The 25,509-nt window shown below is 45.6% G+C and overlaps 1 protein-coding gene across 1 annotated transcript in view; it reads right to left on the bottom strand.

Moving 5' to 3' along the window:
• The window catches only part of ANO2 (anoctamin 2), a 123,919-nt gene that overhangs the window by 31,588 nt on the left and 66,822 nt on the right, over positions 1-25,509 (bottom strand). The window lies entirely within an intron of this gene.

Below are 25,509 nucleotides of genomic sequence, written 5' to 3'. Positions count from 1 at the left end.
TTGCAGAACTTCAATTGCTCTCAGAGACCGATTATGCACGGGCAGGGAAAGGCAGGCCAGTGCCGACAGGCCCTGTCCAAGCTCCCTCCCAGCCCTGGCCCACGTTAAGGCCTCTGATGGCCCGCTGTAAAGAATTGCAGATCCTTCTGGGTTCTTGGTCTTGCAGGTGAAGATTGTTAAACATACCAACTCCCATAAAAAAGATCTTGGTGTCCATCTCAAGACTCAGCCCCTGGGAAGCACACCTGGCCTCAACAAGGGTCAGGGCCTTTTCGGACCTGGCACTTACTTGGTGGAATGAGCTCCCAGAAGAGCTGAGGGCCCTTCCAGAACTCTCTGGGCTTTGCAGGGCTTGCAAAACGGAGCTCTTCCGACAGGCGTTTGGTTGAGGCCAGGCCAAATACTGGGTGATAAGTGCGGGTCCTTCTCCATCCTTGTACGATCTGGACCCCCTGGAAGGGGGCTTACCATTGCCCCCAGTTTACATCTAATTGTCACAGACGAGAACACAGACTAGGGTCCTAATACGGGATTATGTGTTCGCCATCTGTGTTGTTTTTATCTGTTTTATTGTATTTTATAGGTTTTGTATTTTATGTAATGCGAGCCGCCACAAGCCAGCTTGTCTGGGAGTGGTGGGATAAAAGTGTAATAAACGAACAAACAAGCAAACAAAGCCCCACCCCTGCTGCCACTGCTGCAAACTAGCTCCTACAGAGGGACCAGAGTTCCATTCACCCCCCAAATCATTAATTAGCCTTTAACTGGCTGCATTCTAGACCAGGGGTAGCCAAACTGCGGCCCTCCAGATGTCCATGGACTACAATTCCCATGAGCCCCTGCCAGCATTTGCTGGCAGGGGCTCATGGGAATTGTAGTCCATGGACATCTGGAGGGCCGCAGTTTGGCTACCCCTGTTCTAGACCAACAAACATCTGCCTTAACTGCTCTGAGCTACAATTTATTCAGCTGCCTACTGCCCTCCAGGCTGCAGTTCACCATATCTATCATCGCGCATGATTACTGTTTAAAAGGAAGTCAAGTTGACAGTATCCACCTATTGAGGACAGCTTACTCAACCCCCCCCCCCCCTGGCAGTTCTTTCCCGGAGTTTCCATGCAAATGTGAACTATGGAGATGGATAACACCTGCAGAATCACAGAGAGCCTGTGGATCTCAGGGCTGAGCTATTGTCTCCCAAACGCCGCTGTCATATAGATAGGAATGGAGCTACTGAAGCATGTGGCCCCCCAAAACCTAGGATTGCCAGGCTGTGTCTGGCCATTGGCAGACATGGTGTGGGGGAGGGCAGGGAGCTGGTCTGCATGATCACATAATTTCCGGGGGAAACCAAGACGCAATGTAGGGCGTTTTTAGGAATTATCCGAAACAAAATTGTAAAACCATAGTCTTTCAGGCGATTCCAAGACCCATCCTGCACGGGTTTCCCCTGCGTGCAACAAACTACTGTAAACGGAACCATGAAGAGGAACACAGATAGAAGAAGCCGGTTTTTATATCCTGCTTTTCTCCAGCTATGCCATTGGGACTACCCTCCACCCACATGTCTTCTGGGTGGCCTTCAAGCTGCAACCCACCTCTGCCGCTGCAGAAACATTTGGGACTAGAGTTGCCCAAAATCTCACCTCGAATGAAAGTCACTGTGAATAGATAAATTCGGGAGGAGAAACATCTGAGGCATTTCAAGGGGGGAAAATATCTCTGTTGAACATTCCTCAAAGGGGCTTCCATATATCATTAATAATATTTAATATAATACATATAATAATATGTGTTTAAAAGGTTTATATGCCATCTCTTAACTTAAAGCATACATCTAGCTTCAGTTAGCCATGGACCTCACCCCCAGGTATGGGGGTGGCAAGGTCCCACAGCTGGGTCCCACAGTGGCAAGGTCCCACAGTGGCAAGGTCCCACAGCTGCTGTTAGGGGGTGGGGTGGGAGCAATGTGACATGCTAACGTCACCCAGAAATGAGGTCAGCACACTGGAGATGTTGTGTGTGAGGGGAATGCCATGACTTTGGGGTAGAAGGGTTGGAAGATCTGAGAAGGCATTCCCTGCCTTTGAGCATTTGCAGGGTGAAAGTCTAAAATTTTGCCGAACGTCCCTTCCCGTCCTTCCTCCCTTCGAACTTCTCTTTTGATCAAAACAGAATTAATTCAAAACAGACTCCAAATTCCTAACACGGAGGGAATGAAATGGACTGTTGGATTTCAGGGAGAAATCCTGGGTAAAAAGAAATTAAGGAAACTTCTAACCATGCTACCCCAAGCCTAATCCTAGATCTCCAGTGGAGTTCAGAATTGGGCTGTTGGCCATTATATCAACTGCTGTGTTATTAGGATTTGTCCTGAGAGTGAGAAGTCTAAAAATAAAGATGTCCTGGTTACTCTTTTACATTGGTGCAATCCTTTAATCATCTATGGTGCTTCCCCAGCCTCATCGCCTCCAAAAAAACGTGCAGCTCTGAGACTGCAACATGGAGTCATTCCTTCACTACCAATAAAATTTCATTTGTGTCCAAGTAAGGGTGAACAAATTAGCAACAGATTAGGCATCTGGAAACTTTTAAGTGATTTTAACAAAATGTGCATTGTTATTAGGAAAAGATGTGTTTTTCTATGGCTGGGGCATGATTCCTTAAAACGCTGCTCACCACAAATGAGCTTGATCAAATGAGAGAAAATTAAACAAGAAACCAAGCAGTTTGTCTCTTTGTGGAAGAACAGGCAGTATTTGTTCTGAATATTAGAAAAGGTGCAATCTAGAATGGCACCAGAACTGCTTCAAGGCACGACTCGCGTGTGGCTAGCCAAGTGAGACCCAGGACTGAAAATGATGTACTTCCCACAGGTGCACATGGGAGGGTAGAGTTCAAGTCATGCTACACCACCGTTGTCTCGAAGGACCGTTTGCTTTCTCAAGACCTGTCCAAACCTTGGGCTCTTCAACACTTTATTTGGAAAACTTAAAGGCAACACATGACCAACCATATAAATGGGAGACTTTCAAGATACGGAGATGTATTTTATGGACAAATCTGTACTGACATGATATGGTTTTAAACGGTGTGCTTACTTCTATAGCCCTTGTTCCTCAACAGAGTCTAGGATATTTTATACCAATGGCTAAGAGCCTCTTGTGGCGCAGAGTGGCAAGGCAGCGACATGCTGTCTGAAGCTGTCTGCCCATGAGGTTGGGAGTTCGATCCGAGCAGCCAGCTCAAGGTTGACTCAGCCTTCCGAGGTCGGTAAAATGAGTACCCAGCTTGCGGTAATGAGTACCCAGCTTGCGGTAAACAGTAATGACTGGGGAAGGCACTGGCAAACCACCCTGTATTGAGTCTGCCATGAAAACACTATAGGGCGTTACCCCAAGGGTCAGACATGACCCGGTGCTTGCACAGGGGATACCTTTACCTTTACCTTTTATACCAATGGCTATTACTAGTGCATTTAGGGTTGCATCAATGCAGCCAGTGAGAAGGGGGAGGGGGGAAGCTTACCCCAAAGCCAAAGGACTCAGGAAATTAACCTGACACAATGATGCCATCCAGAAGGGACATTGGCATGTTGGAGTCATTGGGGGGAGGGGTGATGCTCTGGCATTTGGGCAAAACGCTATGGTAGAATTTGCTTCGAACTAGGGTTGTGTGCTTCGGCACGGTTTGGCCACCTCGCGATCACTGAAGCTCGAGGCGGCCAGCGCAGTGGCGTGGAGCAGAGGGGCAGTGGCAGTGGCATACCAGCTTGCAGCTGCCCACAGAAACAAAACTGCACCTGCATGTGGCTGCCAGCCAGCACACCTCTGCCACCGCCCCTTCTCTCCGTTCTGCAGCGCTGGCCTCCTACACGCCACTTTTGCCCTCCAGGCTCTTAATGAGTTCTTGAGAAAGGAGTGCTTTGAGCAATTTCATCTCACCAAGCAAAGGATGTCCTTCCCTCCCAGGGCCTGTGCTTGAAGCAGCCATTGGAGGGGAGCCTGCCAAACCCTGCAAAACCATCCCTTGCTTTTCTGACCTGGCGTCGAAATCTTGTCACAGTGCAACTATATACCCAATTTTTTCCTTCATCCTCGTTCATTGCTTCGTGAATTAATGCCCCTTGGAATTGAGTGCAGAATCCGACCAGGGCAGCTTTTTGCGACGTGTCGAAGGGCACACTACTTGTCACTCCTTACAAGAGAGAGAGAAAACCCCCCAAACCCTTCCCTGCACTGGAGCCACTTAATCCGGCCTGCATATCACAAGCGCTGGGTTAACGGAGTTCGTTTAAATGCTCCTCTTTCATTTTCCTGCATCATTACGAGTTAGCATAAGATGTAGCCAAGAGGAACAATTAACCTGCAGAGGAACCTCTGCTGGAGATCTTAAGCACCTTGCAATATGTTATCTGCGACTTGCCCTTTGCGAGCGGTATCCTAGGGAACTATGATCTCATCCCTTATCTACTGCAAAAGCCCTTCTGCGGTTTATTGTTTGATATTTTCATTAATAAAAAAGGCACGCCCTCCGCTTAATGCTTGACACAGGGAAAAGGGGTAACGTCAGCAAAATGTTAATAGAGAAGAGAAGAGAGTTCTCGAGCACCTCCTTGTATACTTGGCCATCAATCTGCCTAATTGTTACCTTTTCGGCTTCTGCATGAAGGACCTCTTCCTGCAAGCCCTGAGTATTGCAGCAGAAACTCTGTACAGGTAAAAACGCCAAGATGCTTGCCAGTTAGTCATTTTTCTAAAAGAAAAAGAAAAACCTTTGCCCCCCTTCCCAGCAGTCCTTCGGCCACTAATGCCTCTCCCAACAATTTGCCTTGGGGTGGGTTACTATTAATGCATCGTAAGAAGAAGAAGAGTTGGTTCTTATATGCCGCTTTTCCCTACCCGAAGGAGGCTCAAAGCGGCTTACAATCGCCTTCCCTTTCCTCTCCCCACAACAGATCCCCTGTGGGGTGGGTAAGGCTGAGAGAGCCATGATATCACTGCTCAGTCAGAACAGTTTTATCAGTGTCGTGGCGAGCCCAAAGTCACCCAGCTGGATGCATGCAAGGGAGTGCAGAATCGAACCCGGCTCGCCCGATTAGAAGTCTGCAATCCTAACCACTACACCAAACTGGCTCTCTGTAAGGTCTGTGTAGTGTGGCCAGGAAATCCGAGAATTGTCTGGCAGCCAGGCAAGGGACGTTTGGAGGTGGTTTGCCATTTCTTGCCTCCATGCCATGACCCCCCTTGGAGGAACAACCACCCAAATCCTTGGAGGTCTCCCATCCAAATACTAGCCAGGGTCTGCCCTGCTTAGATTCCCAGATCTCAAAAGATCAGGTTTGCTTGGGCTGGCTACCGAAGGAAGGGAGTATTCCCAATGGGGGCATATTTCTTAACCACTTGCTGATCCCTGAGCTAGCACTGCTTTCGGTGGGTGTCGACAAGATTGTCCAAACTCTGCCTACATGCCCAGGGTTCAGCCCTGAAAGGCCCTCTCGGCATCCCCACAGAACAGAGCTCAATATCCACGTGGCTTCCCTGCTTTTCTGATGGATTAAACTCAAGGTGAACTTGGAAGGCTCCTGCTTTGTCAAGACAGACACTGTTTGCCAGGAATATCATAGTAAACTAAGACCTGAGGCATAGTTTAAAAACGCACAACTATAACACAATTTTATGCAGCCGTGAATAGGTGTGGGACACAGCCTATGATTTCCACAAGGCAATGCAAAGAATGCATGCGAGGAAACCTCTACAAATCTCGTCAACCATTAACAAACCTTGAGTTAGCGGCCAGAAAGAGAACAGAGCTGCCTGGCTAGTAAGTCTGTGTGGAATTTTTTACAAAAGGCAGCAGCAGCCACAGTGGGTGGAGGAGCGGGTGTGTCAAAACAGGGCCTCATCACACACCGACCCCTGCCTTCTTTTACAAATGGCCCATGTTTGCGTCAGGTCCCTGTCAACCTTCTCAATGAACATACTTGGCATTAGGAGCAAAAGCAGTTGATCGAGATAGCAATACGAAGCTCATTATTATTATTGCTGAAACTAATTTGATAGGCAATACACTGATCAATATAACCCCCCAATCTAAGGTGACCAGATTTTAACATTGGTAAAGCGGGACACCATTGACCTTGAGGGTTCTTGATTAAAAATTTGGTCTACATGGAGCAACAAAAAGTTTCATAGAACACAGAACACAAAAATAGTATTGTAATATATATATTTTTAATTTCAACATAAGTACAATTTGCCAGGTACCACCAGATGTCCCTCCAAAAGTGGGAGAATATGGTCACCTTACCCCAATCCCTATCCCCAACTGACAATGGACAGGGTTCCCCTGTTCCTAGAAAAAGAAGGGCTCCCCCCATACTCAGGGGAAAGCGCACAAACTAGTCCTGTGCCTGGGTGCATGTTGCAGCCCTTACAGGGCTGACTCACTGATAACATCCAAACTCTCCTCTCCCACAGTTCCATCCTCCCAGGATAAAATTGGCAATTAGACTATCCAAAAGAACAAGCAATGCAAATAATAATAATAGTAGTAGTAGTAGTAGTAGTAGTAGTAGTAGTAGTAGTAGTAGTAGTAGTAACTTATAATCAGCTAACCTTCCCAAGACTGCTCTCCACTGACAGAGGACAATATACAAAAGGACAAAGGGCAAATGACCATGATAACGGCAGGAGGCTGGCAACCAGGCAGATCCTAACTGGCCCATTTGGACACATCTGAAAAATATGTCAAATGGTCAGCTTCAATGAAGAAGAAAAGCTGGTTTTGATACCCTCTCCCTTTCCACTTTCCAAGTCTCAAATCGGCTTACCATCGCCTTCTCTTCCTTTCCCAAAACAGACCCTGGTGATGCTGAGAGAGCTCTGAGAGAACTGTGACTGGCCTAAGATTACCTAGCAGGCCTCGTCTTTCTCTAAGGGGCTTATAGCCACTTTCTCTTCCTTTCTCCACAATGGGTACCCCGTGAGGAAAGTGAGGCTGCGAGAGCTCTGACAGGACCGGTCTGTGAGAACAGCTCTAACAGGGCTGTGATTAGCCCAAAGACACCCAGCTGGCTGTATGTGGAGGAGTGGGGAATCAAACGCAGCTCTCCAGATTAGAAGCTCTTAACCACTGCACCAAACTTGCTTGTGAGCTGTCGAAGCAGAGGCAGACGGAGCATCCCTGGCCAGTACAGGACACCAAGGATCCTTTTCCATGCTGCGTTCATGTTTAATTTGAAGGAGGCCACTGTATTGAGCACCACTTAGGGGTAGGCAAACTGTGACCCTCCAGATATCCATGGACTATAATTTCTATGAGCCCCTGCCAGCGAATGCTCATGGAATTGTAGTCCATGGACATCTGGAGGGTCACAGTTTGCCTACCCCTGACTTAGAACATGGGGCCCATAGAAGCTGATCACCATATTCTGCTGTTGCATTGGTAGGTCAGGTCTCTTGGACCTCTCAGTAGTCTTTGATAGCATCCCCCATGGTTCCCCCTGGAATCCCTGCCATAATTGACGTTACTGCTGCTTGGTGCCTGCAGTCAGCACTGAAGATACATTTCCTGATGCCTGGCAAAGATTTTTAGAAAATGGGTGGGGTCAAGGTGGGCCTTTTGTCCAGCAAGGGTTCTGATTGGATGAGCTGGCTTTGGCAGCAGCTGCCACCAATGCCCAAGAATCTTCGCTGCAAGACTGAAGGTGAGCTGTGTTTATTCCAGAAAACATTTTAAATAAAGATGTAGTGATTAGAAATGCATCCTGCTGAGAAGAAATTCTGCCTAAAATGTTGCCATGTTACTAGCAGAGGGGAAACACTGAAGACCACTGGCTGTTGTGTTGGGTTTGAGGACCAGTTGCCACTTGATTAGAGACATTTTAGTTGATTGAACTTTTAAATTGAATTGATTATTCAGTTATTTGATGACTGCTGCATAAATTAGCATACATGTACACAGTTGTTTGGGAGGCAAAAGTCTGTTTTTCTAAAGACGATGCTCATATCAGGCCTCGTTTTTGAAGAAACTCTTATGGGACAGAAGGAAGAAAGTGTCTTCTAAGACTGTGCCTGTTTTCTACATTTTTGTAAGCATTTGTACCTCCCCCACATTATGTTCTGCTCAAAATTATGATCATGGGCACCATTTAAATAGATTAAAAGTGTTTTGCTCAATTAATCTAACTGATTCATTGACTGTTTCAGCTCCAGCTTGAACATTGAATTTATGCTTCTGGCGTGTTTTTCACCATCTTTGTCAGATATGTGGCACTTGATGGATTGATGTCTCATGACATAATTTAGTTTATTGGTTACTGTATTTTATTGTATTTGCATGGTCATTTTTATTGCTAATGACTTTGGCAGAATTGGCTTCTGGTCGAGACCCAAGGGGAGGTGGGGAGGGGAACAGGTTATCAGTTAGGTGGAGAAGTTCCTGAAAATCTCCTTTTCCGGTTAGGTTTGCCAGCCTTGAAGTGGGGCCTGGAGATCGCCTGGAGATTCCCCTGGGGGAAATGCCTGTCTTGGAGGGTAGACCAGGGATTCCCAACCAGGGCTCCATGGGAGCTGCCCAGGGGCTCCCCGGAATTCCAGAGGTGGTGGGGTTTGGGGCGGGGAGGGATACAATACCCCAGAGTCACCTTCCAAAGCATGCAATTTCTCCAGGGAACTGACCTCTACATTCTGGAGATCCGTTGAAATTCTAGTCCCTACCTGGAGTTTGGCAGCATTCCTCACTGAGACATCCCTTTTCAGATCCATTCAGCAGAAACAAACGTGATCAAAACATTAGTAGTTTGTAAATAAAGAGACAACCCCAACCACTACAGCTGGAATACCAGCTGAAAATTGAAACAAGAGCACCACCCAGTAAGACCAAGCTTAATCACACAGATATCAGTGGAAGAACAGGCAGTTCCATTACATATATACATAAAATATACCACAATGTGGTTATGTGCTACAGGGCAAAAGATTTTAGAATGTGGTGACCATCCATGAAAAAGAGAGCCAGCATGGTGTTGTGGTTAAGAGTAGCGGCTTTTAATCTAGCAAGATGGGCTTGATTCCCTGCTCCTCCGCATGCAGCCAGCTGGGTGACTTTGGGCCGGTCACAGCCCTGATACTGCTGTTCCCACCAAGCAGTCCTGTCAGAGCCTCCCCTACCTCATAGGGTATCTGTTGGGAGAGGAAGGAAAGGTGATTGTAAGCCACTTTGAGACTCCTTCAGGCAGTGAAAAGCAGAGTATAAAAACCATCTCTTCTTCTATTATTCCTAAACAAGCCTCACGTTGCCATTTTATGACAAAGAGAGAAGAGCCACAAGTTCCCAGCCCATTGCCGTGTTTTTAGAAACTTCATTCCCACCGTTCTATTGGGTAGAATGCTCAGTTCAGTCCAGTCCCTCATATATGATATGAAGACATAAATAACCCCCTCCCCATATCTTAAGTCCAATTTCCCATTACAATTTTCATTCCGTGAGTTGCCTGAAAGACTGCACAGATGAAAAAGCAAATCGTGTTAACGTGAGACAGTGTGCCCAACACCACTGGGCTGTCGCCATGACAAGCACTTAAGACAACGCCCAAAGTCATGATTTGCAAACAGTTTTTTAAAAGCTCTCTGGAACTTGATCATATCCTTCCAGCGGACAATAAGGGAGTCGTTGAAAATGTAACCCAAATGATGTGCCAAAAATGAGTGGCAAAAAGAACTCGTGATTCTGGTCTTTGCACATTTCGCCCCACCTTTTTTTAAAAAAAAAACTTGATTATTTCAATTAATAATCCCAGAGGGATTTCGCACAGGATTAAAGATGTATGCACAATAGATTTTAAAGGAGAGGACCACTGAATGCATGAAATTCTTATGAATACATACTTGTTTCTTTGTTGCATTTCCAGATATTGAACAACTGCCTAATGCGTTTTCCTTTTGATATGCGCAGAATATGTCTGTATTACTGTCTGAAAAATCGCAGCGTACGTTTGTACACTGTAAGAAATATCAGGGAGTCTGGAAAGTCATTCTTCTGTTGAGGTGCTGACTGTGGGGCAAATAGGGCTTTAAAAAGTATTTGCAGACATGTCTCTACCGGAGGCACAGAGAGGGCAATGTCTCCTTAGAACGGCCCTTTGACCCTTCTTTCAAAGAAAAATCCATAGTGCTTTTCCTTACAGATGTAAAAGGGGAAAATGTGTCAGTAGTTTCTCAGTAGATTGTCTCAGAAGCAATCTGGTGCTGCAGTTTGGGAAATTCCTGGAGATTTTTGGAGAGAAGCCTGGAGAGGGCAGGAGAGTGAGAAGGGAAGGGGCCTTAGCAGAATATAATGCCATAATGTCCATCCCTCCAAAGTAGCCATTTAATGCACGTAGGGCTGCCATATCCTACCTGGCAACTTATGAGTGGTGGTGGGGACTTACTAGGAGAAAGAGAAAGGCCTAAGCCATATCTCTGGGCTTTGCACAGGAAATTACATCATCACATGGTGACATCAGTACAGTGCTCTGTTATTTGGATAAAAGCTCTATGGTAAAGACAGCTCCTACCATAGAGTTTTTGCCCTCGGTCTTGGTATAGTGGTTAGGAGTGCGGACTTTTAATCTGGTGAGCTGTGTTTGATTCCCCACTCCTCCCCCACATGCAGCCAGCTAGGTGACCTTGGGCTCATCACAGTCCTGATAGTGCTGTTCTCACAGAGCAGTCTCCCTCACCTACGTCATGGGGTGTCTGTTGTGGGAAGGCGAATGTAAGCCACTTTCAGACTCCTGCGGGTAGAGAAAAGTGGCCTATAAGAACTAACTCTTCTTCTTTATATCATAAATTTCTTCTTCTTCTTCTTCTTCTTCTTCTTCTTCTTCTTCTTCTTCTTCTTCTTCTTCTTCATTAACAGAAACCAACAGCTTATACAACTCTATGGTTATTTTCTATTCAGAAGTAGATGTATACAAAAACAGGGGGGTATATTTGAAGTCTGTCTTTTTAAAAACTGAAGTGCTGAACAGAGGAATTAAAGTTGTAATAGAACTAATGATCACCCCTCAAGGGCTAATTTTAATGCCCTGCAATGGCCAGTGGTGGAAAGAAGCTGCACTATCCAGAACCAGTAACTCCTTTCAAATGTGCAGGGGGTTGGACTAGATGACGCTGGAGGTCCCTTCCAACTCTATGATTCCATGAATATGAACTGGGCTTCCCTTGCACCCCTTTCTAGGTTATCTATTTAAAACAGACTCTCCCTTTGCACAATTGGCCGAGCACAAGAACCATTCCAGTCAGACTTTCAATCTTTCCTAGCAAGAACTTGATGATATACAGTCCAATTAAGGAATGGCTCTTCAATCCATAAGAGCTTTTTACATTCTCTATAAAACATCTTCTTCCTCCCACATAAAATGTACAATATGTATCAGTGTCAGTACGAAATAGTGACATAAGAAAAATGAAAATGGGTGCAATTAAATCTAGGCGCTATTGCCGTTTTAACAAGGAAAATATATTGTTAATTAGTCCTGGGAATTCTCTGTCAATTATCCACAGCGTAGGCACCAGAGAACCCTTGTAGCTTTTCATAGTCAAGCGAAGGATTGTTCTTTCCCACTTAGCTTGCCTGCCTCAAAAAGGAGTATTTTTACTTCAGGTCTGTGGCGGCACAAACCTTTCACATATGGTAGCAGATAAAAACTTAAGTATGTTGTTTCCGCATTGCCCTGGACCGAATCTCATGGAATGCTGTGGAATTCATCCTTTCATCTTTCAGATGGGGGGGTCAGTGGTCATGCTATATATTAGATTTCTCTGACAGAAAAGCCTCAATGTTTACAAGCAGAGCATTAGACTTGGGGGATATAATTGAACCTCAATATCCAGCTGTCTTTCGCTTGAGTTTGCGCACGGACAGGAGTTCCTTGAACTTCAGGGAGAACTTGTGTCTACACAGAGCTGTTTTGGTCTTATTCTCGTACTCTGTTTTTATAGTATAAGCAGACTGTGAAGCAACTTCTAGGGGTCTTTTGTTGTGTCTGTGTTGGCTTGGTTTCCTCCCCACCCGCCTAAATGCATCCCCCCCCCCCGTGAGACAAGATCAAGGCCAAAATTAGACGTTAGAGGGGATGGACAGGCTTCCCCCATTCCGTTCCATTATTGTTCTGGAATTTCACTCTGAACTCCATTCCTCTCTTCCTTAATTCTGGTTTTAGGAGGAGAATTTCTAAAATTACTTCCAGAGCTGTAACATGTGAGGTATGCTGCAACTTTCAGTTCTTGTCGTTTTTATCTGCAGCCCCACCGCAGTGTTACCATGTTCCTGTGAGTATTAATAAAACAGGCAAAAGTTAAACTTGATGTAATTGTATGAATGGTTCCCTCAAGGATCTGTTGGGCTTGGTTCTCTGGAGACGGGCAACTGCACCCCGCTGCATCTAGAGAAAGGCCACACAAAAAGAGTCTTGGATAAAGCCACACATGCAACAAACTGCAAATACACAGAGCTCTGGAGAAGCAGCAGAAAAAAAGAAGCAGCAGAATGGAGGATTCCTTATGGTTTGGCTGCAGTTCAGAGGAGCTCCAAAATCCAGCAAAAAGTTCATATGAGAATTACAGAAGCATCCCAAAGGGCAATTCAGTTTCAATTAAATGGGATTTTATCTCACCCTCCCAAGCTTTCAAGGGGGCTTAACATTTTAAAGTTAATGAAAACAATAACAACCTGTGACTGATCAAGCGAGTCAAAAGTAGCATAATTAAATTACAGTATCACCAGATATAGAATCATAGAATAGAGTTGGAAGGGACCTCATGGGTCATCTAGTCCAACCTCCTGCACTATGCAGGGGACTCACATCCCTATCGCTCACCCACTGTAATCTGCCACTCCCTTGAGCCTTCACAGAATCAGCCTCTCTTTCAGAAGGCTATCCAGCCTCTGTTTAAAAATTTCCAAAGATGGGGAACCCAACCACCTCTCGAGGAAGCCTGTTCCACTGAGAAACCGCTCTGTCAGGAACTTCTTCCAGATGTTTAGACGGAATTTCTTTTGAATGAATTTCATCCCATTGGTTCTGGTCTGTTCCTCCGGGGCAAGAGAGAGGTCTCTGCTCCATCCTCTACATGGCAGCCTTTTAAATACTTGAAGATGGTTATCAGATCCCCTCTCAGTCGTCTCCTCTCCAGGCTAAACAGACCAAGCTCCCCCAACCTATCTTCATACGTCTTGATCTCCAAACCCCTCAACATCTAAAACCGGATTCATCTCCAAAACACTGAAAATGTATACTTCCTCAGGCACTCTGTTATTCAGCCCTTCTTTACAAACTGCCTTGAATCCTAGAAATGGTTTTATTCAGAAGGTGCACAACTGCAACCTTCGAGATGGCCCGAACTTCATCTTCCCACAACCAAAGCTCACCACTTCCTGGTTTGGATAACTGCAAGGAAGCTAGGTAGGCTGGGTTTGAGCCTACGACATGTTTGCAAGCCCCTTTCCTCAGCGTCCTCAATTTGTAACAACTGATGGTCATCCAAGTCACCGGTGACTTCAGTTGGCTACATTCTCATCCCGAGGTTGATCAGTGGGATCTGTTTTCATTGCAGAAGCAGGCCCTTGCACCAGCAGCACAAATTTCACAAATGTCACCAGGAGCCATTTAATTATCCAAGTTTCCGCAATTAGTGGTTTGCTAAAAGAAGCTTCTCCTCACGCTTCAGACGAGCTTTGCTGGACAGCTACAGGCAAACACAAGAGGGGCCAAAAAAAGAGGAACGTTTTGCGAAACATCTATGTCAGGGGTAGTCAAAGTGCGGCCCTCCAGATGTCCATGGACTACAATTCCCAGGAGCCCCTGCCAGCAAAAGCTGGCAGGGGCTCCTGGGAATTGTAGTCCATGGACATCTGGAGGGCCGCACTTTGACTACCCCTGGTCTATGTGATCTGAAGAGAAACCAGAGTATAAAGTGGGATGTCAGACAAAGCAGCGATTAATCGATATCAATGCACAAAACGAGATTGCAGCTCTACCTTAAAAAAAAAAAGAGAACCTAGGAAATCTGGGTCAGGTTTGTCTTCTGCAACATATATCTTCATAAAATCACAAATCTGAAACACAGATGGGCAAGATTTAGTGCCCTCCCCTTGGCAGTACTTCAGGGCAGATTTTCCCGAATCCTCATGCAATTGAGGCTCTGCCTCTGCTTGGCAGATGCAGTGAAGATAATTGCCCACATTTGATTGCATTGTCCCCTATATACTGAAGAGGGGAAACGGCTAACCATGGCCCTCCTCACGCCCAGCCTTTAGAAAGCCTCTTCTGCCATGCAGGGAGCCTTTTACTGAATTAACTTTTGGCCAATAGGCACAATAGAGTTTCATGCACTGTAGGGAAACTTTGTCACATGGCGATCCGTAAACGCAGGTAACGTTTAACACTGAGCAATGGCCAACAATGAAGCAGTTTTTATAGCTAGGTTTTTATTTTATACTCTTGTTTACTACATAGTTGGACGGACATTTTTCTTATGGATAACTGATTAGATTATATCATTTTTGGGGTATGGCTTAGCAGGTCTTTCGCTCACCTTTATAGAACTCAATGTATTTTTTAGATTTGTATTTGAGGGACTTTTTGCCACAGCCTCCACTAGAAACCCAGTTCTGAGACAACCCTACGGTTGCCCCAGGGATCATAAAACCCTGAACCTCCCCAGATAAGAAGAAGAAGAGTTGGTTTTTATACCTAGTTTTTCACTACCCAAAGGAGCCTCAGAGCAGCTTACCTTACCTTCCTCTCCCCACCTTCCTCTACCTTACCTTCCTCTCACCTGTGAGGTAGGTGAGATTGAGAGAACTCTAAGAGAACTGTGACTGGCCCAAGGTCACCCAGCAGGCTGCATGTGTAGGAGGAGTGGGGAATCCAACCCAGCACTCCAGATTAAAGGTCACCCCTCTTAACCACTGTTGAAGTCTCTGAGGATTCAAAAACTCTAGGGAGCTCAGCTCTAGGGGCAAGATCAGCTCAAGCAAGGCGGCCAATAGGCAGCATAGTACAGCTCGCCATTGGAATGGCTCTAGTTCAGGGATAGTCAAACTGCGGCCCTCCAGATGTCCATGGACTACAATTCCCAGCTGGCAGGGGCTCATGGGAATTGTAGTCCATGGACATCTGGAGGGCCGCAGTTTGACTACCCCTGCTCTAGTTCCACTGATAAAACATCTGCAGAAATCACAGAGATTCATTTCCAAGATCCTTATTGAAATAATCATCCCCCAAAATATAAAGGCCCCAGTTGCTTCCAGCTGTCCGTGCCTAATTTAATAGATAACTTTGTATTCCATAAGGCAGTGCCACTTTTTCCCTAGAACTTTTAATAATAAATAATATAATAACATTTTAATTTTAGCCTGACCTTTCGAGTTGCTCAGGGCGCGTAACTACCCTGTAAAACATCTTATAAACACCATAAAAGTTTAAAACATTATAAATTAAAGTGATGCTCCCAAGTAAAATTCCAGACAAGGGATGTTTGCTTTCAAGGGCCTTCCTTGTCTCTCCTCCTCACCAGCAGTGAGGCCGGCCTCTTTTAGTGAGTGTTATTTTGGACCCTGACCATAATCAGAACCTATTGAGGTTCCTTCAGAAGCATATTTCACCAGGCTGGGGCCAGGATGCATTGGGGATCCTGAGCAGATGTTGATTTGAAGATGCCAATGTTCTTGGGAGACTATAAGGGAAAAGACAGTCCCATAGAAAAACCAAGCCCAGACTGTTTAGACCAGGGGTAGTCAAACTGTGGCCCTCCAGATGTCCATGGACTACAATTCTCATCAACCCTGCATAGAGCAAGTTGCAGAAGTCTAGTCTAGAGGTGGCCATCATTTGGAACAATGCCAGACAGGCTATTTTCATGATTTGGGCTTCCACTGATAAGGAGGGCATTAATTGCACCCCATCAAATATCACCTGTCTGTGTTAACTGTCTCTGCAAATGCTGTTCCAGCCAGAGGACCTCAACTCCAGCCAACTCTACTTCACTCAGTCCATCACAGTCCCCAGACATCTGATCAGGTTAATTGGCTGGACAGCCACCATGGCCTTGTCTACTTCAGGTAAGGAGAGCAGACTGAAGTGGTCCAAAGCAGGACTCTGAAATGGCCTCTAGTTCATATTCTGCATCAAACCTGGTGGGAAAGTCCTGGAAAAATGACAAGATTTCCCCCCACACACACAAAATAGCTCGCAAAAGCCTCACTGCTATTATCCAATTTCAAACCAGTTGTGGCCTGGATCAAGTTTAAGGTTTTGGCATTAACCTTCAAGGTCCTCTGTGGTCAGGGACCCACTTACCTGAGGGATCGTTTACCTGCTTATGACCCTCATAGAGCTCTTCACTCTGCAGGTGCAAATTTACTGGAGATTCCTGACCTGAGGAAGATATGCCTGGCCTTGACTCAGGCCAGAGCTTTTTTGGTCTGGTCCCCATCCTGGTGGGCCCTGATGGAGCTTATGCAGTCCCGCAGGGCCTGGAAGACAGAGCTCTTCCACCAGGTCTTTGGTTGAAGCCCGGGCAGTTAAGATCTGGGTTCCTCCCAGACTCCTAAGAGCTACACCACTTTCTATAACCCCTCCTCCGAAGTGTTATGCGTATCCTGGGAGTGGGGTTGGGAGGGTATGTTAGCCCATCACCTAAGTTGTATTGATTATTATTGTATGGGGTTTTCTTTTCGGCAGATTCTTTTATTGTTAGCTACCATGAGCCTCCCAAGAGTGGCAGGATATAAATCCAATTATAAACAAACAAACTTTGGGATGATCCTAAGGATGTCAGCAATATAATTGTTTTAAACAATTGTGCTGAGTGTGAGTGTGGAGGCAATGTGTGATGTCACATCTGGTGGGAGTGTCTGGGTGATGTCACTTCTGGTGACATGTGACATGTGACTCCTGGGGGCATGGCAGGGAGGTGCGGCCTACTGACATCACTTCTGGGGTTTCTCACAGCCTGAAGAATGTTTCAGGGTTTTCTCAATGGTAAAAAGGGTGAGAAAGTCTGCTGTAAGCATATAAGGAATATGTATGTATGTTTGTTTGTATGTATGTATTACAAATGAACAATCCAAGTATCGGAATACTGGACTGTTGCTCTTTTCTAATCCAAGAAACAGTCATGCAATATATACAGGGACACACTATAACCAAAATTTCATAAACGTATAACGTAGATCCGCATCTGAAGCCGTTACAAGAATCTGGTATTCATCATTTTTCAATGGATACATATTTCTAATTCATGACTTTTATTAACAAATACTTTCTTAACAGTTAGCATATTCTAAACTTTGGGCAAAATTCTGCACCATGCACAAGAGTTGTGGCACTCCTGCAATGCAGACTGGGCATCCGCTGCATCGCTGCACTCCTGCTTTTAAAATCGTGTTTCGTCTCACCCACACTTAGGGGTGTCCGAAAAATAAGTTGCAGAGGCAGTGATGCGTTTCCTTCTGCAGGACTGGCCCTGGGAGACGGGGTATGTCAAGGCAACAGTGCTCTCTAGAGGAACGAATGCAATGCCGTTTACAGCTGTTTTATTAATTCTCATTGCTGTGCATTCAGGTCCATTTTTAAATTCCAACTATATTGATGTTGGCTCTCACTTTTTAAATGGCTACTAATGGTATTCTTAAGTGTTGGGAAACTATTGAACCCTCCAAAAATTCCTCTCCCCAAAACCATTTTTAACTGTAGCAGCGTACATTTGTTGTGGAGTGGCTGTTCCAAGACAGAACTTAATGCCCCACCCAAAAAAATTGTGTTTCTTTTCCTAATCTGCTTTATCAGTTTAATCCGGGGGTAGTCAAACTGCGGCCCTCCAGATGGACTACAATTCCCATGAGCCCCTGCCAGCGAATGCTGGCAGGGGCTCATGGGGATTGTAGTCCATGGGAATTGTAGTCCATGGACATCTGGAGGGCCGCAGTTTGACTACCCCTGGTTTAATCATTAATAGCATGCCATTCAGGACTCAGGGCTGCATGACAGTTGAATGTTGCCACCACATTCTCTTGCCAAAGCTCAGAAACAGCTGTAGAAGGTCGTGGGTATGAATCTTCCCGTCTGAGGATCTCAGTTCTGGGAAACAGAAGGACACTGAAAAATGCAGAATGCTGCTGAGTGGATCCTAATTTCACACGTGAAACATAGGCATGTTTTTTGGGAGAATTGCCCAATCTGCACAAAGAGATGGGGTGTTGGGAAAGATGCAGGACAGAAGAAGAGTTGGTTCTTGTATGCCACTTTTCTCTACCTGAAAGAGGCTCAAAGTGGCTTACAGTCACCTTCCCTTTCCTCTCCCCACAACAGACACCCTATGAGGTGGGTGAGGCTGAGAGAGCTCTGATATCACTGCTCGGTTAGAACAGTTTTATCAGTGCTGTGGTGAGCCCAAGGTCACCCAGCTGGGGGAGTGCAGAATTGAACCCGGCTCGCCAGATTAGAAGTCCACACTCCTAACCACTACACCCAATCATAGAATAATGGAGTTGGAAGGGGTCATAGAGGCTATCTAGTCCAACCCCCTGCTGAATGCAGGATCAGCCTAAAGCATCCAGGAAAAGTATCTGTCCAACTTCTGCTCGAAGACCACCAGGGAGGGGGAGGTGACCACCTCCTTAGGTAGCCCATTCTGCCGCTGAACTACTCTGTGAATCGTCCCCCCTCCATATCTAGCCAGTATCTTCCTACCCATAGTTTAGATTAGAAGTCCGCACTCCTAACCACTACACCAAACTGGCTAGGGTCTTTCAAAGTCTGTGTTAGGGACATCTGGATTCTCCAGAAGATGGTCAGGGGTTCACTCAGTGTGAAAATCACTAAGGGTGAACACCAGGGCTGGTTTATCCATGTAGCATGTGCTACGGACCCCGTACTTCCAGGGCCCCCACACGGTGCCTTTGCCCCTATATCAGGGCCATAGCCTCTCTCCTCCCTTCTTTCCCCTCTCTAAGGACACTCAGAGTGACACCCCTTTCCACTGCTGGGCCCCCCCTCCGCCCCCAGTCCGGCTGCTCCTACTACAATTGCCCTTTGCTAGGGCCCTGCAGATCTGTAAACTGGCTCTGGTGCTACGAGACCCGCAAATCCTTAAACCACTCCCAACCAAATCTGATTGGTTCCCTGATGTTACACTCTCCCTGGTTGGTTAGGATCACTGGGAGTAATCCTGGAAGCAAAACGCAGCAGCCATCTGTGAACACAATGGTGTCCAATCTGCAAGATAAGAAATGGATATTCAAGTGATCTTTCCAGGAAATTTTTCTTATCTTCTGAAATCTTTTTATTTACACGAAAAAAAAAGCAAACCGAAGATTGTTCCACATAGTCTTGTACAATATAAAAAAGAAAGCTTCCATGCTCGGGGGTGTGTGTGTGGGGAAAATGAACGTAACAGTCTTTAACTCAAGGTAAGTATGTTATTTAGGGCAGAATATGACACATCACCAGCTCGTGACCAAACATCTGGTGCTGCTGGGACAGAGAGCCTGCCAAAACACATTGAGAAATTGTCTGACTGTAGTTCTTGTGTGCGCTGCTGGAAATGCCCTGACACAGGATCTAGGAAAAGTGGCTCCTGTGTGAACTGTATTCCCTGCTCTTCTGCTCTGGGAAATGCTTGGCAGAGCCTAAATATTTCCCCCTGTTCTTTTGCTATTGCATGAAGAGTTCTGCCTCAGACCCAAGCGGCTTACACTGGTGCACTTTGCAAACTTTTTGTCCTTTGCAAAACCCTTTCCACACTGGCTTGTCTCCTTGGAAACTACTGTCCAGGAACATTTATGTGCTGTCAAGAGTTCTAGGTTACATTTTCAGGTGCACTTCCTTTGGAGTATTTGTCAGGCCAGTTGTACTTCATGGTTGTCCAAGGTTAGCTAAGGATGTATCCTAGAAATACACTGAACCCTCTCCTGATGCTACAGGTCCCACTGGAAGGAGCAGATGGGTAAGATGTATTTCAGGGAAGTGTGTTTGCCAGGAGTGGTTTAAGAATTCATGGGGCCTGTCGCACTAGAGCCAGCTTAAGGATTCACAGTAGGGTTGTGTACTGCGGCATCCGAATCGGCCGTTCCAGGCTGACGCAGCCAGTGGGAGCAGGTGCGGTGGGAGCAGTCAGACTGAGGGTGAAAGCCCCCCCCCATGGAAAAGGGTGTTACTCCAGGTGTCCTTAAAGAGGGAAAAGGGGGGCAGAGAAAAGCTACAGCCCTGATCCATAGGGTTGGGGGGAGGCACTGCATGGGCCTATGGAAACACGGGGACCGTAGCATGTGCTACATAGATAAACCAGCCCAGGCTGTTTGCCACTACTCAGCTGATCTTGGGGTCGTAGTGGACAGTTCAATTGAAGTGTAAAACCAGTGTTCTTTAGAGGTGAAATAGGACAAACTCTAAATTAGAGATTATCAGGAAATAAAACAGCCTGCCTTGTAATACCCATGCATAGATCTATGGTCCAGCCTCACTTGGAATACTGTATACAGTTCCGTTCAACGTATCTCAAGAAGGCCATGGCTGAGCTGGAAAAAGTACAGAGAAGGCAACCAAGATGATTAGGGGGCTGGGGCAGCTTCCCCATGAGGGAAAGCAACAACTAAAGAGAGACATGCTAGAGGTTTAGAAAATTATGCATGGGGTGGAGAGAACTGACAAAGATAAATGTTTCTCCTTCTCCCAAAACACTAGAACTCAAGGGCATCCAATGAAGCAGATGGGCAGCAGGCTCAGGATCTACAAAAGGAAACACTATTATACCCAGTTTGTGATTAAAATGTGGAATTTGCTGCCAGAGGATGTAGTGATGGCTACAGGAATGAGCAGGTTGAAAAGGGGATGAGATAGACTCATAGAGGAAGTCTACCAGTGGCTACTAGCTATGGTAACTGAGGGGAACCTCTGCAGTCAGAGGCACTGAGCCTTTGAATCCCAGAGCCAGAAGGAAAGATCAGAGAAGGCCTTGGCCTCTATGTCCTCCAGAGAAAGTGGCTGGCCACTGTGTCAAATAGAATGCTGGATTAGATGGACTATTGGTCTGATCCAGCAGGGTTCTTTTTAGGTTTTTAGGTTCTTAAGTCATGCCAGAGAGGAAATTCAAACCTGGGTCTCCCTGATCTGAATCTGAGACTCCAGCGACCATCTCTCTAACTGCTTCTATGGTTTCTTAACTTATTCATTCTAAGCTGATTATACAGTAAAAGTGAGACCCCCATTTGAATGGCCGAGAAAATCTGCCACAAATGCATATGATTTCACAGCTGGAAGAGCAATAGGTCTGCTATTATCTCCTAACACAAGAGGCTAGATCACCATATGATCTATATTTTGCAGAAAAGAAAGAATGAAATGAAAGAATTAAAGGCTCAGAAAAGTAATGGCATGCAAGGGTCAGGGGATACAGGGAGTCTGTACCACCTGCATCATAGTCACACACTCTACCAGAGTATGGTAGCTTACGATACCTCCCTCGCAAAACTCTCTAGGTGGTAGGGCATTAAGGTATGACAACATAAAGGCAGTCCCATAATGAGGAACAGTCAGACAGGAGCAGTAATTAAGAAACTCTCCAGGAGGAAGAATAACAGTAAATTAAGTCAAACAAACGCCAGCTGAAATTAGTTTTCTGTTTTCTTAAATGATGGAGGGGAAGGGCCCCGGTGGAGGTTTAATTCCCCTAGAATTATTCAAAGCCAATATCTTACGGTGGAAGGATATAATGCAATTGTGCTCACTCAGATAAATGAGACTGGAGTTACGCTATTCACTTGGAGACATGCTGTCATAATACCGGTTTCTAAGAAAGGAGACAAAGCAGACCCATCCAACTACAGGCCAATCAGCCTTCTATCAGTGGCTGGGAATTCCAGGTAATGATATTGAGGAGATCCTCTATTTATTTGTTTGGTTGTTTGTTTAATTAATTGATTGATTGATTGATTGATTATATTTGTATGACATGCTTTCACAAACAGGGTTTTTTGACAGCCCTGGGTTTCTGAAATCGGTGGGAGTAAATTAATTGTTTATATATTTTTAAAGTTTGTTAAACATTTATCGGGTGATATGACCATACATGCCCATGTCAACCTGCTTCCCCCCCATAGCCAATGATGGGCCAGGAGAGAGTGGGAAGGGGAGGAGCCCTGGGTGGGCCTGTACACAACTGTGATTCCCAATTATATTCTGCCTGATCATGCCACTTCTTGAAAGTTTATTGAATCCTGAAGAACGTTTTAGGGATTTCTCAATGGTAAAAAATATAGAGAAGGGCTGGCTTAGGGGCTTGGTTTGACCAGAGATTCATTTGTTCAGTGTAAGCTGAACCTGATAAAAGATTAGCTCAAGTGGCATCAAATATTATTTGTCATTTCTTTTATTAATCTGGGGCATATTTTGAAGCTTGGTCTTGGTTCAAGGCTTTCCCCATTAAGAAGAAGAAGAAGAAGAAGAGGAGGAGGAGGAAGAGGAAGAGGAAGAGGAAGAGGAAGAATAAAAAGAAAAAGGCAAAGAAGAAGAAGAAGAAGAAGAAGAAGAAGAAGAAGAAGAAGAAGAGTTGGTTCTTATATGCTGCTTTTCTCTACCTGAAGGAGTCTCAAAGCAGCTTACATTCGCCTTCCCTTTCCTCTCCTCACAACAGACACCCTGTGAGGTGGGTGAGGCTGAGAGAGCCCTGATATTACTGCTCAGTCAGAACAGCTTTATCAGTGCTGTGGCAAGCCCAAAGTCACCCAGCTGGTTGCATGTGGGGGAGCGCGGAATCAAACCTGGCTTGCCAGATTAGAAGTCCGCCCCCCTAACCACAACACCAAGTTAAAATTATACAGTTCAACATCCAAGGGGACCACCACGGCTTAGTCAGAGAGGATTCTTATATTTCCCACTGGGATAAACTTGTCGAGCAACAATGGCAGCTCCTCAATCTTTCCATGGACTCCCGTTATTTGGTTACCAGACAGGAAGCCATGAAAATGATTCAAAATGTTTTCTTAAGTATGCTTATAACCATGCAATCTCTACAGTAGGGGTGGCCAAACTGTGACTCTCCACATGTCCATAGACTACGATTCCCATGAACGCCTGCCAGCACATGCTGGCAGGGGCTCATGGGAATTGTAGTTCATGGTCGTCTAGAGATCCACAGTTTGGTCACCCCTGCTCTAGAGCGTGTGTTCATTCTGCTGTGGCAAGTACACACTGCCTTTCAGTTCTACAGTGAGTCTAAAAAGGCCCAAATGCTCCAACTTTTCGATTTAGGGACAGATACGTCCAGCTCCTTGTCATTTTGGTTTCCCCATTTTCTGAATTGATTCCCATTCTGTGTTATCCATTTAGAACTGGGACATCACAGTTGTATGCATGACTCTTTCCCTGGATCTGATATCGAAGCTGTAGCAGCAGTAACCAGACCTTGTAAATGAAATATTTTGGGGACTTGCACTGTAAATTACAGACTTCAGCTTCCAGCGCAGATATCCTAGGTGCAGTTGGAAGGGACATGTGCTGTGCAGATGGGCCGTTCCCATCATTTCTCATCATATGGGGGGGGGGTGGAGAGTACGTTTCCAGCTCTATTAAAAGGCTAGATGAGAGCAGGAAGGAATCTGAAAGGAGTTTCCAAAGGCCAACAGATTTTTCACACTCCATCACATAGCTGGGGGATCTGGCACAGAGAAGTCTGAGTACCCAGAAGTTGCACTCCCAGGAATTTTTTGAAGAAAGCCTTGACAGTTCTGTGACATGCAACCAAAAAATCATTGCAGTGCAGACAAGCCACTGAAATATGGATCCAGGGGTATGCAGCAACAAAAGACAGCTAGTACCAATTTGGTAGCTATTCCTGCACATGATAAGGAGGGGCCTGAGCATCCAAAATTTTTTCTTGGGAGAAAATTTAATCCAGCAAAGATTGTTTCTCCTGCTATTAAGTTGCATATGGGGCATAGAGAAAGAGAAGAAGGGTTGAATGTTAATTTCTTGAGGTTGCCGCTGAGTGTTATGGTTTCAACTTGAGAAATCCCTGTTTGCATGGTGATTTTACCTTCCGTGAATTGAACTTATGAGTCATTAATTCTGCATTTTTTAAAAACTGTATTCCCCCCCTTTAAATCTGGAAAATGCTAGGAAATTAGCAAAAAAGAACCTGGGAACACTGCAGGCAAAGGGGCTCGCCAACACAACCTCTGAAAGCCAAAAGAAAGGCAAATGGCCATATTCATATAACTCTCAAACCTCTTCCTCTGGGACATGCCTTTGGAGGAAGCAGGATGGCCCTTGAGGCCGCCAAGGAGATCTGACGGGAACGTTCTGCCAGGGTCACCTCCCCCCCCCCGATCTTTGTAGAACTTCATTTGAGAGACCTTGAGAAATACTAACCCAAGTAATTCAATATACTAGCTCCAAGTTGGAAATTAATTTAGAAATAGCAGGTTTTATTATTCCCAGTGCTTTTTCCAAGTACACTAGCCAAGGGACAAGCTTTCCTTTACTGTAAAAATATTTTCCTTGAGGATAAAATAATGTGGAATCAGTTACCTGGGCTGCTGCCAGGTACAGATCAGTGTTGTCCATTTCCTTATCGGACTTCCCGAGCAGCCCAATCGTAAAGCACGAGGAAAGATGGCGCCCATGAAATGGAACTGGTGTCCTTGTAACCAGCTGGTGTGCTATGCTTATTCAGTAAAAGCACATTCATAGCAATGGGGATGCTACAACAACAACCACAGCTATGTCTACAGAGACTGCCCCCCAAGAACGATGATATTAGCTACACCCCCAGATCACCCATAGCCAGCTTGCTGGTTAAGAGTGGCAGCCTCTAATCTCAACAACAAGTTTTGATTCCCAACTCCTCCATATTGCCACCAGATGGGTGACTATGGACTAGTCACAGTCCTAAAACATAGAATCATAGAATAATAGAGTTGGAAGGGACATCATGGGTCATCTAGTCCAACCCCCTGCACTATGCAGGGCGCTCACAACCCTATCACTCATCCACTGTCACCTTGAGCCTTCACAGAAGCAGCCTCTCTGTCAGATGGCTATCCAGCCACTGTTTTAAAATCTCCAAAGATGGAGAACCCAGCACCTCCCGAGGAAGCCTGTTCCACTGAGAAACCGTTCTCACTGTCAGGAACTTCTTCTGGATGTTTAGATGGGATTTCTTGTGAATTAATTTCATCCCATTGGTTCTGGTCCATCCCTCCGGGGCAAGAGAGAACACTGCTCCATCCTTCGATATGGTACCCTTTTAAATATTTGAAGAGTATGGTTAAGTCCTGGTATAGCTGAGGTTCCTGGTGAATATCTGTGCCTGTGCTTTACATGTAGAGTAACTACAAGGGTTCGAAGAAGATCATTATGATTCATTTGTTATTAGATGAGGTAATTTGTTGCTTCCTCACACTCTCCCCTCATTCAGTTGCTGCTTGTGTACTGCTTGCCCTCAAAACGTGGAAGCAGAG

Source organism: Paroedura picta, chromosome 14, assembly GCF_049243985.1.
Source record: "Paroedura picta isolate Pp20150507F chromosome 14, Ppicta_v3.0, whole genome shotgun sequence".
NCBI classification, from domain to species: Eukaryota; Metazoa; Chordata; class Lepidosauria; order Squamata; family Gekkonidae; genus Paroedura; species Paroedura picta.
The sequence above is the reverse complement of the archived record's forward strand: the minus strand, read 5'-3'. Positions and strand labels throughout refer to the sequence as shown.